We start from the raw sequence: 13,637 nt of genomic DNA on the forward strand, positions 1-13,637 counted from the left end.
CACTGTGATGGCCCCTACATGATACATTGTTACCATGGGATTTTTGAAGACCCCTTGTTTACATCCAGGATTTGGATCCCAGCTCTTTCACAAGTTTAGTGAACTTGAATAAGTTTCACCCTAAGTTTATCTAAAGAGGATAAAAAATTATGTCTCATAGGTCATTGTGCTCATAAGGCTATGTTGTGAGGATCAAGCGAAATAATCCATTTAGCACAGTTACCTGACACAAAAAATTACTCAATAAATGTTTTCATTAACAGACTTTTGGCCACCTCATTTTCCTCTTCTCAATAGGGTATTACAAGGGGGTCTTGCAAGTGTGTGTGTGTGTAGGCATGAATGGGCATATTTTCATGTCTTCTTTCTAAAAGAACTATGGTTTCACTCCGGGTGAACTTTTGTTTTGTTTGTTTGTTTGTTTTTGACAGGCAGAGTGGACAGTGAGAGAGAGAGACAGAGAGAAAGGTCTTCCTTTTTCCGTTGGTTCACCCTCCAATGGCCGCTGCGGCCGGCGTGCTGCAGCCGGTGCACCGCGCTGATCCGATGGCAGGAGCCAGGTAGGGAAAAATCATTTTGAGTTAAATGGTCATCATAGATATGATATATTTCCTTTTACCTACTTTTCTTAATGAAGTCACACTGGAAAGGAAAAGATTAAGAAGGCATTTAAATTTCATAGTCATGGCATGAGGACACGAATACAACAAATTCTGCTACCAAAAGCAATAAGAAAAAGAGAAACTCAGATTAATCTAACTCTCTAATTAATATGTTGACACTTTCTAAGGAATCAATATTTTGTATGCGCTCAACAATAAAACTAGGCTGATCACTGCTAAATCTCTTTTTTCTTGATGTTACAGAAAATAATTCATGGACTTTATTAACATTCTAAAAATCTACTCTTTGGAAAACATCATTAAGAAAACTAAAAGACAAGCCGCAACTTGGGAGAAAATATTTGCAATGCACACGTATGAAAAATATATTTATATAACCAACTCAGTAATAAGAAAATAATGTGCTACATGTTTGAACATATTCATTACAAAATAATATATCAATGGCTAAAAGCCCGTGAAAAATGTTAAACATGACTCATCATCATGGAAATGCAAAATAAAGCTATGATGATAGATCACTATGTATCTAACAGAAAGGGGCTGAATTTAGAAACAGAATCTCTAAATGTCTAACTCTAATTGTTGGTAGGAATGTAAAATGTTACAACTACTCTGGAAACAAGTTTGGCATTTTTCTATAAAGTTCATTTTTCCAGAAAAGTGAAAACATATGTTTGCACAAACAGTTTACACAAAGACTTCTACACAGTGTTCACAGCACCTTATTCATAACAGCCAAAAAATGGAAACAATTCATGTGTCCATTGACAAGAGAACGGATAAATAAATATGGTACATCCATCAATGGAGTACTACTCAATAATAAAAAGAAATAAACTGCTGATAAAGGCAATGGCATGGGTGAATTTCACCATTATGGCAAGTAAAAAAAGTCACACTGAAAAAGCTACATAATAATAATTCCACATACTTGAAATTCTAGAAAATGTAAACCAGCCGATAGTGAGACAAAGCAGAGTGACGGTTAACTGGGGCCATGGATGGGAGTGGACACTGATTAAAAAGGGGCAAATAATTCATGTGGGAGACCTGGATGGAGTTCTAGCTTCCTGGTTTCAGGCTGGCCCAGTCCCTGCTATTTGGAGAGTAAACCAGTGAATGGAAGATCTTGCTCTCCCTCTGTCTCTCCCCTCTCTCTCTGTAACTCTGCCTTCCAAATAGATAAGTTAAATATTAAAAAAAAAAAAAAAAAAAAAAAAAAAAAAAAAGAAGAGGAAAGGGAACATTTTAAGGTGAGAGAAAATTTCTGTAACTTGATCTATTTGTCAAAACACATCAAACTATATGCTTAATGAAACATAAAATGTACTTCAATAAAGTTAACTCATAAAAATACCGTCTTTTTTCAAGTAATCATAGAATTGCCAAGATGTTGTTTTAGGAAAACCTGGTATATGAGAAATAGCCACCAAAGGCAGAATGGACTATGAGAGTGAGCAAAGGGGCACACAAATCTAGATTTACACACAGCATAGTTCAGTAGGGACTTAAGGACAGAAGCATGATCTTGGTCAGCCACAGACATATGGATCTCTAGTCCCCAGGGCAGTAGGAAGGAGTTAATATGCTAAGCTAGACAAATAGGCCTGTGGCCAACCCACGTGTACCTGGACTTTCTTAAGAAATATTAACAGGTCAGGTCTCAGTTTAAGGACATTCCAGGCGTAAGTGCCTAGCATGGATGTTTGGTAGACTGCCCTAATGACTTTTTATATCCCATAGGTTTGGAATGAGTAGCAGGATTACCCAGTGGGCAACAGGGCAGTTAGAACCAAGATGGCAGTAGTCATGTCAAGCTAGATCCCTATAGATGTCACTGAAGACTTGGTTAAAATAACAAAGACCTGGAAACAAAGCTCATATTCAGTAATAAATGTTTAGAAAAATCAATTATAGTGGAATCTATGCTATAAAATACTGTATAACCATTAAAAACATTAATATGGATGCTTATGATTTATATGCATGCATACAGTATTGAACATATTTATACAAATGAAATCATACTGTTGAGTTACCTGCTTTTTTGCTTAATATTTACAGGCATTAAAATTTCTAGGGGTTCTAAGTTATTCTATATAGAGTGCTTGACTGGGAGGTTAGTGATGAAATAAGACAGGGATCCTTCACGTTTCCATCTTTTGTTGTTGAATTTTTATAGTGAGCTGATTTTTACAATACATAGTCAACAGAAGCCACGAGAACACTTTTAAATGGGGAAAGTAAGAGGAAATTGGGAATGGCCTGCCACCTTCCAGGCATCATTATGAATACCAATCATTGTATTGTCTCCAAGTAGGGAAATGCTGATTAATGGGGATTTCTAGTTCATTGGATGACAGGAAGGAAGGGTTTACCATACATTGGGAAAGCAAACATTCTGCTCAAGTCTTATATCAACCAGTTGGAAAGCATGAAAGAACCGTGTAAAGGAAATAGGATGGCAAAAGTTGGTAAGAGAGGAGGCTTCTGGGCCACATTGCTCTCCTTATCACTCCAAAATAATCAGTCAGTATCTTTATTCTTTTTTTAAGGCAATTTTTTAAGGTTTATTTTATTTACATGAAAGAGTTACAGAGAGAGGGAGAGATTAGAGAGAGAGAGAGAGAGAGAGAGAGTGACCTTCCATCTGCTGGTTTACTCCCCAAATGGTTACAACAGCCAGAGTTGGCCTGTCTGAAGCCAGGAGCTTCTTCCAGGTCTCCCACTTGGGTACAGGGGCACGAAGTACTTGGGCCATCTTCAGCTACTTTTCCAGGCACATTAGCAGGGAGCTGGATCAGAAGTAGAACAGCTAGGATTTGAACTGGTGCCCATACGGGATGCCAGCACCACAGATGATTGCTTAACTCACTGCACCACAGTGCCGGCCCCAGTCAACATCTTTAGGAACTATTACCTATCACAATGATACACTCCAAGGGCGCAACTGACAAAAAATCAGAACACAGCAGCACGCTTTCCAGTACATCCTTGGAATCTTCTTGAAGACATGAGAATTCTGACAACCCTAAATGCTCAGACAAACCCCCAAAGCTCCCTTTACACAGCAGACAATGTCAGGGCAATCCCAAGAAATACATCTCAGCATAGCATTGTTCTCAAGAGACTGTCAAAACCCCGTCGTCTTCACGTGTCTTCTCAGCTCTGCAATTAAACCTTCTCTTACTGCATCTTGTAGTTCCTCAAGTCTAGACATATAATTATCATGACAATTCTCTCAATGTCCTAATTAACAGAAAATGGAAAGCTTTGGAAGAAGAAAGCCAGGACCCCAGGACAGAGACTCAGTGGCCCTATCTGCCAATGCCAATGAGGAAATTAGCCAAATATAGAAGAGAATGATTCATCTTCTTCTTCATTTCCCTATCTCCCTGTGCTCACCCTTCCTGTGTTCTTCTCAAAGGAACATATCAAAAGTTTGCTTCTACTTTTTGAACTCTGTATTTAATCTTACCACCCTGCCTGGCTCACCCTCAGAACCCAGTGGATAGGCTGTGCTGGTCCAACACATTCCAGCTTGCAGACTGAGTTTGAAGATGTGTTTTTTGGATAAATTATGAATTCCTGCAACATGTTTCAGTTCAATCATTTCTGTGTGACAACCTCAATGTGAACAACCCAAGCTGCTCCCACCAGACCCAGGTTCCAGGTTTGAGACAGGAGGCCCTTTGCCCTGTGCAATAAGGAGGGACCTGAGGGACTTAACAACAAAGCCACTGTACTCTCTCCAGCACCCCACCCTCCTTCGGCTACCTCAGCAGTGAGTCAGGGGGCTCGCGGGTGCCCAGACGCAGCTCTGCCCAAGGTCAGGGCCACTTTTCATACAAAGGGCTTGATGTTTACCAGCAGCTGCAGGATGTTCAGTTGTGAGCCAAAATTCCCCAGCAGTTAAGTTCTGTGGGCTGAACTGTCCAGCCCTTCTGGGGAACTCACACCCAGTATCTTATTACTCCCGCCTAGTCACAGTCTCACCCCACCTCGTCCCAGATCGCATTTTTGCTTCTTCTCTGCTTTTTTCTTTTTCTGTAGAGAAATGTGGACCGGGGCCAGCATTGTGGTGCAGTGAGTTAAGCCGCCACCTGCCACTCCAGCATCCCATATCAGAGTGCTGGTTCAAGTCCTGGCTGTTCCACTACTGATCCAACTCCCTGCTTATGCACCTGGGAAGGCAACAGACGACGACTCAAGTACTTGAGCACCTGCCACCAATATGAGAGACCCAGATGGAGTTCCAGGCTCCTGGAGTCAACCTGGCCTAGTTCTGGCCATTGCAGCCATTTAGGGAATGAACCAGAAGATACAGGATCTCTCTCCCTCTCTCTCTGTCATTCTGCCTTTCAGATAAATGTTAAAAATCAATCTCTTTAAAAAGAAATAAAAAAAGATGTGGAAGGGAAAACTCTGATGGGGGTATCAATAGAGGTGAGGAGAGAGCTGAACAAATAGAAAAAGAGGGCTTTGCTGTTCTCTGTCACTCACTACACGCACACACACACACACACACACACACTGTGCTCAGGGCCTCCTGAGATGCTGAGGACCAGACCTCCTGGAGAAGCCAAATGGGTCACAATGACTCACGAGGTTATCTCTTTTTAATAATAGGATTATTACTATAGTATTTAAGGATTCACACAACCCTTTCTCTAGGCATTTAGCCTGTTCAAACCTCACCACAACCCCGTGAAATCAGTTTCCTTATGATCCCCTCTTTACAGATGAAGAAATCTCAATGCTGGAGCGGTGGCATGTGAGGCACTGGGACTCAGCATAGCCCAGTTAGCCAACAACTGCTTCTAGTGTAAACTGCTCCATCCATAGCCCCAGGGAGCAGAGAAGTTGCTTTAGGTTGGTGTGTGTGCACAAGTAACCAATAGGTAGGTTAGAGGCGGGCGCCTAGCCTGAGGCAGCCTGTCCATCATCTGATTAATAGCCCCTGAATATGCCTTGGGCGGAAAGCTTGGGCAATGTCAACAGGCAAAGTCACTGGAACCAGCTGTCTCTGGCATTTGGACTGAGGAACTGGCTTATTGTCAAAGAGAGGGATACAGAGCAGACCAGCATAGGAGGAAGGAGGAAGGAAGGTGAGAAGAAAATGATTCGGCCATGAGGGAGACAAAGGGAAGAGCCAGTCTCTACAGCTGCCTCAACCCCAGGCCAGCTCTCTGGCTGCCATTTGTATGTCTGTGATAAAACTCTGTCTCCTACAGGACTGTAGTATGCTTCTGTTCCTGGAAACCAAGGGGGCCTTTCCACTCAGATCTCCTGATGACATTGCCTGGCTTATCCCAAAGAAGCAGACCCTCCCAGGTACCCAGAAGGAAGCCATGTGGGGCGAGGGAGTCGCTCAGAACTCTCTTATCAAGACTGTCTTTGGCTCTGCTTTCCTCTTGGCCCACAAAGGGAGGCTTTTGCCCAGCCAACCAGCTCAGCTCAATGTGGTCCCTCCCATTCAACTGGTAAGGAGGGCGAGTCACAGCCTGTGCTGTCTGGTCTGGGTGACTAAATTGGCTGTTGGAGGACTAGCTTTAGGAAGATGAACATTTCTGAACCAGAGCATGCCTTCTCCAATTAAGTAAACACGTCGTTTTGATTTACAAACTCTGTGGCCGTGTTCCAAGGGGGAAAAGTACACATAAAAGGGGAAGACTTTTTTCAGTAAGAGAATACTTCTGCAATTACACTGCAAAGCAAGGTGATTGACTTCCAAAACCTGTTTTGGAAACACCCCTCTGGTGTTTAAGAATAAAAGAATAATTGGAAGGAAGGAGTCAGTTGGAGGAATTTTCTGTCTCAAGGACAAGACTCTCTTCAAGGGGATTTACTTTCCACTCACCTGGGTCTTAGAAAAAGAAGGATGAGGGGCGAGCCTCACAATGCAGTGAGCTAAGCTGCTGTTTGTGACACCAGCATTGCATATTGGAGTGCTGGTTTGAGTTCCGACTGCTCTATTTCCAATCCAGCTCCCTGGTAATGTACCTGGGGAAGCAGTGGGAGATGGTCTAAGTGCCTGGACCCTTGATACCCATGTGGGAGACCCAGATAGAGTTCCTGGCTTATAGCTTCAGCGTGGCCCAGCCTTGGCTGTTGCAGCCATGTGGGGAATGAGCCAGCAAATGAATATCTGAATGAAAGAGTATCTCTCTTTCCAGGCATCTTTGTGTCACTTTGCCTTTCAAATAAAATAAATACCATAATATAAAAGAAAAAGAAGTATGAGGGATCTTCAAAAGGCTCATAAAAGTGCATACCATTTAAAAAATTACACATGAATCTCAAAATTGTTTTGTACCAAAACAAACTTACTTCTTAATTCCATTTTCCACAAACTTTTTTTTTTAAGATCTATTTCTTTATTTGAAGGCAGAGTTACAGAGAGGTAGAGGCAGAGAAAGAGAGAGAGACAGACAGACAGACAGAGAGAATCTTCCATCCTCTGGTTCACCCCCCAAATGGCTACAATGGCCGGAGCTGGGCTGCTCTTAAGCCAAGCATCAGGAGCTTCTTCCGGGTCTCTAACGTTTGTGCAGGGGCCCAAGCACTTGGATCATATTCTGCTGTTTTCTCAGGCACATTAGCAGGAAGCTAGATGGGAAGTAGAGCAGTCATGCCTCAAACCGGTACCCACATGGGATGCTGGCACCACAGGTGGCAGTTTTACCTGCTATGCCACAGTGCTGGCCCCTACACAGACTTTTTAAAGTACCCTCTCATAATCTGATACACACACCACCTGAATCCAGGATTCGCATTTTTGCTTTTTGTCTCATCATTTCTTCCTTTTCCATTTTTTCCTTTAGCTCTGAGTTTCTAAGGCACTGCATCATTTTATTGTGTTCAAACTCTGGGCAGCAGTCACTTCTTGGAATTTTTTTTACCTGTTTTAACAAGAAGCATAAATTTCAAGAGCCCCAGGTGTTCAAATCAGTGCATTTCAAAAGGCAACTGGCTCTGCAATTCTGAATATAATTACCTATACAAATATGATTGGACTTGAATTTGTGGCAATGCCTAGAGCTTTGCAACCTGGTGTTTTCCAACATAGTATGGAATATAGAAAGGCTCGCAGTCTTTCAAAGCTGGGAAGTAAAACGGTTGAAGCCTTTGTTTTCTGCTCCCAAGTAGGTAGGGCAATGAATGAATCACTTAGGGATGTGTACAGTTACAAACCTATGAGACAGAGATTTAATAACCTCCCACAGCCTTTAAGTCAGGGAATAAATAGTTCAGTTTTCCGCCTTATTTTGTAGTTAGCAATAAAGAAAAAGTCTTTTGGTAAATCAACCCCCAGTGTCTTCCATAGACAGAATAATAGGGGTGAGGAAGCCTCCTAAAGTCACCCGTTCAGATGGGAAGTTCCCAGGCTTACCCCATAGCGATCAATGTTCGTTCTAGACGAGAGTGCTAAAACAGCTCTCTGGTTGGTGTTCCATGTTCTACCTACATAACATGTTTCCACTCAGGCAAAGAAAAGATGCCTTCAGAGGGGCTTCCGGGCTTCAGGCAGGACAGCACTGTCTCAACTGGAGGTGGCCTGACTGAAAAAGGGATCCTACACCTCGCCCCGAATCATGGCTACTTGATTCTTCACGTCTCTAGGCACACACAGTGATTCCACCACGAGGCCTACCTTGACTTCTGCTGCTAAATTGTACCCCTTTGCTAAGTGCTGCTGTATAGTGCTGAAATTCCCTCTCATGCATATTTCTTCTTTGTAAGGTTTTTCTGATGCCCCCTTTTCCCACTAGGTATGGAAGTTCAATGAGGATGACATCCATAGTGTCATGTTCACAGATATTTCTCAAGTATGTAACACAATGTCTGGAATAGAATAGGTGCCTAGTAAATTTCTTTATGTTTTTAAAGATTTATTTATTTTATTTGAAAATCAGAGTTACAGAGAGGGAGAGGCAGAGAGAGAGAGAGAGGTTTTCCATCTACTGGTTCACTCCCTAAATGGCTGTAAAAGCCAGGGCTGGGCCCGGCTGAAGCCAGGAGCCAGGAGCTTCCTCGGGGTCTCCCACGCAGGTGCAGGGGCCCAAGCACTTGAACTATCTTCCACTGCTTTCCCAGGCACAATTACAGGGAGCTGGATCAGAAGTGGAGCTGGCACTGCAGGTAGAGGCTTTATCTGCTAAGCCACAATGTTGGCCCCAGTAAATTTCTATTGAATAGAACTTATTTGGCTCTCCTATTAATATATTGTGCTTATGGGGACTGGCATTGTGGAGTAGCAGGTAAGGCCACCACCTTCAATGCTGGCATCCCATACAGGCCCTGTCCTGGGTGCTCCACTTCTGATCCAACTCCCTGCTAATGGCCTAGGAAAAGCAACAGAAGACAGCCCAAGTGTTGGGCCCTTGCACCCATGTGGGAGACCCCAAGGAAGCTCCTGGGTCTGGCTGTTGTGGCCATCTGGGGAATGAACCAGCAGATGGAAGATCTCTCTCTCTCTCTCTAACTCAAATAAATAAATAAATCTTTAAAAAAGTTGTGCTCCTCCATACGTTTTCCCTTTTACAGTTATTTATATATTTATTTTAAAGATTTATTTATTTATTTGAAATTCAGAGTTACACAGAGAGAGAGAGAGAGAGAGAGGTCTTCCATCCGCTGGTTCACTCCCCAACTGGCTGCAATGGCTGGAGCTGCGCCGATCCGAAGCCAGGAGCCAGGAGCTTTTTCTGGGTCTCCCAGGTTGGTTCAGGGACCCAAGCACTTGGGCCATCTTCTACTGCTTTCCCAGGCCACAGCAGAGAGCTGGATGGGAAGTGGAGCAGCCGGGATGCAAACCCATGCCCATATGGGATGGCAGCACTGCAGGTGGTGGCTTTACCCACTATGCCAAAGCACTGGCCCCAGTTATTTATTTTAATTATATTACTTGTAATGATTTTTTATAAGACTATTTTTTAAAAAGATTTACTTATTAATTTGAAAGAGTTACAGAGAGCAAGGAGAGACAGAAAGAGAGATTTTCCATCCATTAGTTCACTCGCCGAATGTCTGTGACAGCTGGAACTGGGTCAGGTGGAAGCTGGAAGCCAGGAACTTCTTCCATGTGTCCCATATGAGTGCAAGGGCCTGAGCACTTGGGCCATCTTCCACTGCTTTCCCAGGCACATTAACAAGGAGCTGGATCAGAAGAGGAGTAGCCAGGGCTCAAACCAGCGCCCATATGGGATGCTGGTACTGCAGGCCATGGCTTAACCCACTGCACCACAGTGCTGGCACCATAATGATTTTTTAAAATATGTTTTCCAGGGGCTGGTGCCATGGTACAGTAAGTTAATCCTCCACCTGCAGCACCAGCATCCCACAATGGGTGCCGGTTCTAGTCCCGGTTGCTGCTCTTCCAATCAAGGTCTCTGCTGTGGCCTGGGAAAGCAGTAGAAGATGGCCCAAGTGCTTGGGTCCCTGCACCCATGTGGGAGATCCAGAAGAAGCACTTGGCTCCTGGATTTGGGTCAGCTCAGCTCTGGCCTTTGCGGCCATCTGGGGAGTGAACCAACAGAAGGAAGACCTTTCTCTCTGTCTCTCCTTCTCAGTGTCTGTAACTCTACCTATCAAATAAATAAAATCTTTAATAAAATAAAATATGTTTTCCATACCAAATTATTAGCTCTATGAGAGCTTGGACTAATCAGTTTGAGTCCCTATGAGAGCTTGGACTAATCAGTTTGAGTCCCTGTGGTGGTTCCAGCCAGCATATCATTAGTGACTACTTTATAGATATGAGTATAGATGTTCAACAAATACTTATTGAATTATGGCTACTTTAGATAAGCTATGCAGCCTTCTAACCCTCAGTTTCTTGTCTGCAATGATGGCCATGCATAAATTACTATGATGATTAAATGCCATGCACATGGAGAAACTTGGTAAGTGTTCTTTCCATTCCTCCCCACTGTGAACCCATACACTGAAGCTCAGGGTTTGCCAAAAAATAGATTAAGAGAACAGGACATCCAGGGAACTTATCTGGAATTTGGTCCCCAAAGTTTTCGTCTGCAGAGGACCTTGATAAGAGTGACAGCGAATATTAGTTTTCTAGGGCTGCCATAAAAAAGTGTCACAGACTGATGGCTTAAACAGCAAGGTTGTTTTCTCACTATTCTGGAGGTCAGAAGCTGGGGACCTGCGTGTCCACAGGGTGGCTTTCTTCAGAGGCCTCTCTGTTTCGCTTGCAGATGGCTGCCTTCTCTCCATATCTTCACATGGTCTACATCCTCATGTTTTCTTCTAAGAACACCAGTCACACTGGAATAGCGCCCACCCCCAGTGACTTCATTTAACTGCGATGATCATTTTAAAGCCCCTGTCTTCAAATGCATTCTACAGCAATGCAGGTTTGGGGCTTTTACATGGCATTTTCAGGGAGAGACAATTCAGCCTACAACAGGGGCTTTGGAAAATGTGCTCCTACTCTCCTTTTGATTCAAAAAATCACTTACACATAACCTTCAGGGGAGGTTAATAACTTAAAATGCAGATGGCCTACTAAAACAGTGGTCTATCAGCCACTCACAACTTCATATGAATTGCTTCATTGGACAGAATGCTTTCCTACCAACAACAGAAAGTCAGGGACCCAGGTGAAAGAAGAGGTTAAGAAATGAGAAATAAGGCTGGCGCCACGGCTCAATAGGCTGATCCTCCACCTAGCGGCGCCAGCACACTGGGTTCTAGTCCCGGTCGCGGTGCCGGATTCTGTCCCGGTTGCCCCTCTTCCAGGCCAGCTCTCTGCTATGGCCCGGGAAGGCAGTGGAGGATGGCCCAAGTGCTTGGGCCCTGCACCCCATGGGAGACCAGGAGAAGCACCAGGCTCCTGCCATCGGATCAGCGCGGGTGTGCCGGCCACAGCGCGCCAGCCGTGGCGGCCATTGGAGGGTGAGCCAACAGCAAAAGGAAGACCTTTCTCTTTGTCTCTCTCTCTCTCACTATCCACTCTGCCTGTCAAAAAAAAAAAAAAAAAAAAAAAAGAAATGAGAAATAAATCATTCTGACTGGAGAGTCGGTAGGGGGAAGTTGGTAGGGGGAAGGGCAGAGCAGAGTAGGCCTAGGAACATGACAAATAAAATTTATTATACTTCTCTTGTGAGTTATACTAGCAGTGAGTACATGAGTTCATTTCTTCCATCTATTGCTTGTCTTAACTCGACAATGCAGATGCAATTAGCATTCTCACTTTTCAGTGAAGAAAGCATAGGCACAGGATAATTAGGTCAGGGAGGGATCTGAACCAATGGCCTCTTGAAGTGGAACCCATGTTTCTGCCTTCTGGACTTTTGGGGGACTGTTTTCAACACGGGGTCATAGGCGCAAGAGGACAGGAGTGTCTAAAGGAGGACGGAGGGGCCGGCGCTGTGGGGCAGTAGGTCAAGACTCCGCCTGGGGCGCCAGCATCCCATATGGGCCCCAGTGCATGTCCCAGCTGCTACTCTTCTGATCCAGCTCTCTGCTATGCCTGGGAAAGCAGCGGAGGAGGGCCCAAGTGCTTGGACCCCTGCCACACATGTGGGAGACCCAGAAAGAAGCTCCTGGCTTCAGTCTGGCCCAGCCCTGACCCTTGTAGCCATTTTAGGAGTGAACCAGCAAATGAAAGATCCCTCTCGCTCTCTCTCTCTGCCTCTGCCTCTCCTTCTCTGTACCTCTGCCTTTCAAATAAATAAATATTTAAAAAATACATAAATAAAAAATCAAGGAGGTCAGAGGTTAGAAAAAACAAATAGTCTGCTCCACACTTCAATAAAAACTCTCATGCACTGATTTGGACAGGTGTGCTAGAGGCTGTCAGTGCTAGAAATATAGATATCAATTACCCTTTGAATGACCTTTCTATCCCTAAACATTAGCCCAGCTCCACAAGTTCAAGGCTCATCCATGCAGGAAGGGAGGAAGGGATGCAGCTCAGCCCTGAGTGTTCCCTCTTCTGAAAAGCCTGTGGAAACAGAAACGGATCCCATTCTTTTTTTTTTTTTTTTTTTAATTTGAGAATTTGAGAGGTAGAGTTACAGACAGTGAGAAGGAGAGACAGAGAGAAAGGTCTTCCTTCCATTGGTTCACTCCCCAGTGGCCACAACCGTCAGAGCTGGGCTGCTCTGAAGCCAGGAGCCAGGAACTTCCTCCGGGTCTCCCATGTGGGTGCAGGGACCCAAGCACTTGGGCCATCTTCTACTGCTTTCCCAGGCCACAGCAGAGAGTTGGATCGGAAGAGGGGCAGCTGGGACTAAAACCGGCGCCCATATGGGATACCGGCACCCCAGGCGCAGGATTAACCTACTGCGCAGTGGAGCCAGCCCCAACAGATCCCATTCTTAAGCTGCTTCATGAGTCATGATTTTCTCAAGGGCAATTGTTCTCCCCATCAGGCCCAATGCTCTTTTCTTTTCTTTCTTTTCCTTCCTTCCTTCCTTCCTTCCTTCCTTCCTTCCTTCCTTCCTTCCTTCCTTCCTTCCTTCCTTCCTTTTTTCTTTCTTTCTTTCTTTTTCTTTCTTTCTTTCTTTCTTTCTTTCTTTCTTTCTTTCTTTCTTTCTTTCTTTCTTTCTTTCTTCATTTCTTCATTTCTGTATTAAAGTTTTATTTAAGTTGTACAAGTTTCATGTATTTCATATATACAGACTTAGGAACATAGTGATACTTCCCCTCATCCTGCCTCCCTCCCTCCCTCCTGCCCACACTCCAACCCTTCTTCCTCCTTCTTCTCCCATTCCCACTCAGTTTTTTGTTTTTTAAGAATTATTTATTTATTTGAAAGGCAGAGCTACAGAGAGGCAGAGGCAGAGAGACAGCGGTCTTCCAACCGCTGGTTCACTCCCCAGATGGTCACAATGGTCGGATCTGGGCCGATCCAAAGCCAGGAGCTAGGAGCTTCTTCCAGGTCTCCCACGCAGGTACAGGGACCCAAGGACTTGGGCCATCTTTTACTGCTTTCCCAGGGCATAGCAGAGAGAAGTGGAGCAGCCGGAACTTGAATTGGCTCCCATA

The sequence above is a fragment of the Oryctolagus cuniculus genome, chromosome 7 (genome assembly GCF_964237555.1).
Source record: "Oryctolagus cuniculus chromosome 7, mOryCun1.1, whole genome shotgun sequence".
NCBI classification, from domain to species: Eukaryota; Metazoa; Chordata; class Mammalia; order Lagomorpha; family Leporidae; genus Oryctolagus; species Oryctolagus cuniculus.